Raw genomic sequence first — 5,078 nt, 5'->3', positions numbered from 1 at the left:
TTGCTATAACAAAGTACTTCAAACTATTTAAGGTTTTTATAGTTCCTGGAAGAAAGCACTAAAGATCAATTAATCTGTCAACTGCTTCTAATACTCATTTTATCTACTTGATAATGCATTCTTTATCTACATGTATGCAATCTTTTCCTGAGTCTCTCTAGTTCCCCAGTCACATGTTAAAATGTCAGTAGTTATTTTTTACCACTGAACTAATGGATCTTCAACTAAGTACTTGTGTATGTCAGAATTTTTATATTACACATTTCTGTAAGCAGTTCTATTTTAATATAAAAGTTATTATACATCATCTCTCCTTCGAAGAATTTTAAGTTTCAATATGTAGCGAACATAGAGATTGACACCCTAATTCAAAGGAGGTTGGTAGTCAAGGCTTTGGCGTTTTTTTGCTGTATGTATAACTGCTTATGTCTAATATAACCACTTCTCTAGTTCACTCTACTTTATGTATCTCTATATCTATCTTTTCTTCCTCTTAGTCATTGCACATTTAGTATTCCTTGTCAGTATTACTAGATGTGTTTTGGAATTTGCACTTTGGGAGTTTTTGAAATGCTTGTATATATAAGATGAGATATGCTGAGTATGGAATCCACATCAAAATACACAACTCATTTGTGTTTTCTACACACCTCATAGGCATAGCTTGAAGATAATTTTATACAGCAATTTCTGTGTGGCTGGGTAACCCTTCTTGTGAGGTCAGGTATGGAATTTTTCACTTAGGTACATCTTATAGATACTCAGAATGTTTTTGATTTGGGAGCACTCTGGGTTTTTGAATGAGGAGATTTAAACCTTTATATTTATAGTTTGACATTTTCTACAAATAGAGTAATTTCAGGAAGGAGATGGTGAAATGTATTACACCATTTTTTCGGCTTTGCCTTGTGGAAACCCAAAGTCTAACAAAGCCTTGAGTGTAGGTAGTTTATCAAGAGGACGATTTTATAAGACAAAAATAAGGGATTGGGGAGTGAAAAAGGAAAAGTAGAAAATCCAATATAAAGATATATTCCTGAGGTAAGTGCTATGTGGACAGAGTCTTGATTTTATCAGAAAGTCTAAACTTGTACCCTGTTGTTTGCAAATCTCACATGGGGACATCACTTTTCAACCTTTTTGGATAGTATTTATACATGAGTAGAGCAAGCTATTATTATCTAGTCCTAGGAGCTAAGGCAAAAAGATAAGTGTGGAGGTGATAAGAAGACACAAATGAGTTGTTGTACAGAACTATCCTTCATAGCTTCAACTGACATTGGAGGTTGGCCTAGAATGAGGTTATAGTATGAACCTCCAATGTCAGTCAAACCTCTGAAGGGCGGTTCTTCTACAATAGTTAGATATAGCTGATATTTATATGCTATTGGGCCTAGATGAAAATGGCCTGGTGGCAAATAATTTTCAGGGGTAGAAGTTACTGAGGCAAAAGGACAATTTTCATAGAAGACCATGAATTTGTATAAATAAGAGCAAGGGTAAATTGGCAGAAATAATAAGAAGGCATACCTTGACAAGACACAGGTAGACAAACATGCTAATGTATAAACCCAGGTGCATTTAGTTAGGAGAGGTGGTGTAAGAGACTGGTTCTTCAGGAGGTAAGGTGCCAGTCAGATCGGCAGATGGTCTGCTAGCAAAGTTTACTACTTACTTCAGTTTTAGGTTTAAGGAAAATTCTAAAGCATTAAACAAAAGTGATATGGCTCATGAGGTGTTTGATCTAGCTGGGATGCTTCAGACAAATGTATTGAGTAGCATGGCCAGTTTCATGAATTGGTAGAATGGAAGAAAAGAATAGAAGGAAAAAGTGTGATAATGGTAGGAGAGGGTTAAAAAAGATGAGTCTTTGCTAGAAATTTCAGGTACATGCACTGTGGCTACACTTCTGGGCATAAGGCTTGAGAAACACGAGTAGATAACGTAATGGTAATCAACTAGAATTACCATGAATTATTAATTCTATTTTTCTCTTTTTTAAATCTATTTCCCATTTCTATCATGAGTTATCAATTCCATTTTTTCATCTCTTCCTCCTTTCTCCTTCCTTGTTTCCTTTATTTGAGATTGGGTCTTCATGTGTTGCACAGGTTAGTCTCAAATCCATGTACTCAAATGATTTCCCTGTCTCACCTTTACTAATAGCTAGGAATAAGGGCATGAACTATTATATCTAGTTTGATTTTATTTGTTTAATGTCTTGTTATTGTCTATTTCATCTCTACTGCTTAAGGAAATGCTTGATAATTGCTTTATAATCATTGCAGCCATCTCAAATTCTAGCAATCTTTCCTGATCTGTAGGTTGAGTTGTCTTCCCTTGTTTTCTTTTTATGACTCTTGGTTTTTACTTGTGCTTTTATTCAAAATACCTTGTAATTGTATGCTTAGGCATTGAAACCACAACTTCTTTGACTTTTGACCTTTAGCCCTCACCAGAGTCTCTGAAATAAAGACATTCACACTTGAAAACAATGTGAAGAACCTGTTTGTTTCCCAATGATATTACAAGGCAGCTTCTACCTCTATTTTAGTAGGCTTTCTTTCATTTTGGTTATCGGATGAAGAGAACTATGACAAGTGTGATTCATTTTTTTTGTTGGTAACATTCATAGCAGGTGACTCTTGGTCCTGCTGGTGGGACCTAGGTAGACAAATGTCTAGGTGATGACACATCAGAGACACAGCAGTTTTGCTTGTTCCCCGACACCACTTCCAGCCTTTACACATGACTCTTACTTTTTAAGATGTCCTGTTTATATAATTTGCTTAGGACAATATTCTCACACATTTCTTTTAAAATACTCAAAAACTTCTGTTCTTTGCAATATTCATGTTGAGCAAACCTAATCTGGAAGTTGGAAATCCTTCAAAAATCTGACCTGGATCATAGAATATGATGCTCAGAAAACCAAATTTTCCAGTATTTCAGATGTTGTTTTTTGCTGTTGTTGTTTGGTCAGCTGTTGGGAGGAGGCCACTTGTTTGTTCCCAGTTGCTCAGCCCTGAAATAACCACGCAGAAACTGTATTCATTAAATCTCTGATTGGTCTATTAGCTCTAGCTTCTTATTGGCTAGCTCTTGGATCTTAATTTTTTTCTTCTAGACAGGGTTTCTCTGTGGTTTTGGAGCCTGTCCTGGAATTAGCTCTTGTAGACCAGGCTGGTCTCAAACTCACAGAGATCCGCCTGCCTCTGCCTCCCGAGTGCTGGGATTAAAGGCATGCGCCACCACCGCCCGGCTCTCTTGGATCTTAATTTAACTCATTTCTTTTCATCTGTGTATCGCCACATGGCTGTGGCTTAATCTTTGGCAGGGCTACATGATTTCTCCCTGACTCCTCCTTCTTTCTCCCAGCATTCAGGTTAGTTTTCCCTGCCTAGCTCTGTTCTGCACTGCTATAGTCTCAAAGCAGTTTAAATAGGGCAAGACATAATTTAATTAATACAGTTTCTGTGTGGTTATTTAGAGCCTGGGCAGCTGGGAACAAACAAATAGCCTTCCTACAATTGTCAGCTGGGTGTTTTTTTGTTTTTGTTATGATTTTTTTGTTTTTGTTTAGAAGTGATCAGCCTATAAAGTCCATGAAATTGAAAGAAAGTTTCACATCTGATATACTTCTGGTCCTGGGAATTTTAGTTAAAGATACTCAACCACCAGTAGTTTTCAATAGATAATGCCTGCTGTAACATCAAATTACTTACCTTGTACAGCCCAAGCCTCTAAAGGAAGGGACAGAAGATAGTACCTTCATATGATAAAAAGGGAAAAGATAGCAGGTATTATTTATAGATTGGCAGTATAAACATTTAGAATGAGTTAACAATGCAGATTGAAGGCCACACACTAGATATACCAATATAGAAAATGTATAGTCAGTCTTTAAAAATTTGTTCAATTGTTTTGAGAATTTTGTATATGCATATAATGTGTGTTGGTTCTAATATTTGGGGCTGGAGAGATGGCTCAGGGGTTAAGAGCACTGCCTGCTCTTCCAAAAGTCCTGAGTTCAATTCTCAGCAACCACATGGTGGCTCACAGCCATCTGTAATGAGGTCTGGTGCCCTTTTTTTTTTCTGGTGCCCTTTTGAGAAGATACCTGATCAGTCATCCTCATCAACTTAGACCGTAAAACCCAATATGGACAAGGTCAACAGAACCGCTTTATATGGGCTGCCCATGCATGCTTCATCATTGCCAGGGCATAAATTTTAATTTTTCATTTCTCTCCAATATTCCCTCCCAATTTTATGTGCTCTTAAAAAATCCTGACTGAGTCTGCTTACTTACTGCTGTCTATACATGCATGGGTATAGTACCGTAGCCTCTCAGAAAACATATTTTTGAAGAAAATGGACCCTCTTTCCCCAGAAACCATAAACTGCCAATAGATTCTCAAGGGTGTGACTTCATGAACCCCTCCCTTATCCCTGCTGGGATTTTAACTGACTTGAACTTATGTAGATAGGTCTAATGTATGTGAAAATAGCCAATGCTGTTGATGAGAGTGTAAACTGATCCAGCCATCATGGAAATAAGTGAAGTTCCTAGAAATCTGCATATTCACTTGACATGGTCCAAACTTTCCCTCCCTTCCTAACTTTTGGTGCTGAAAGGTAAGGAAGGGGTCTTCATGCCTCAACTCCTGGTAACCACAAGTAAGAACTCTTCAGGACCTAAAGATCGGACCACAGATTTTCTCTTCCTCTCAGCTTCTGGTGCCAACACGTAAAAGATTCCCAGCCTCTGGTCCCTTGCCTTCATTGTCCCATTTCCTCTATCTCCTGTACTGGCAAGTAAACAGTCCTGATACTAGAAGCCCCAGGCCCACACTTTCAGTCAACCATCTAACTTCAAATGAGCAAGTCCCAGTGTAGAAATAAGAACAACAAGAAAATTCAAGACATGTCTCTTATAAAAATTACTAATCCCATAATGGACCAAAATGACAATGGCTATAAACCCCTTCAGACAAAAAATTCCAAAATATGATTTTTACTATCTTCAACCAACCTAAAAGAAGATATGAATATACTCAATGAGAGTGAAAGTAAAGA

Source organism: Microtus ochrogaster, linkage group LG3 (assembly GCF_000317375.1).
Source record: "Microtus ochrogaster isolate Prairie Vole_2 linkage group LG3, MicOch1.0, whole genome shotgun sequence".
Lineage (NCBI taxonomy): Eukaryota > Metazoa > Chordata > Mammalia > Rodentia > Cricetidae > Microtus > Microtus ochrogaster.
Note: the sequence above shows the minus strand (reverse complement) of the source record.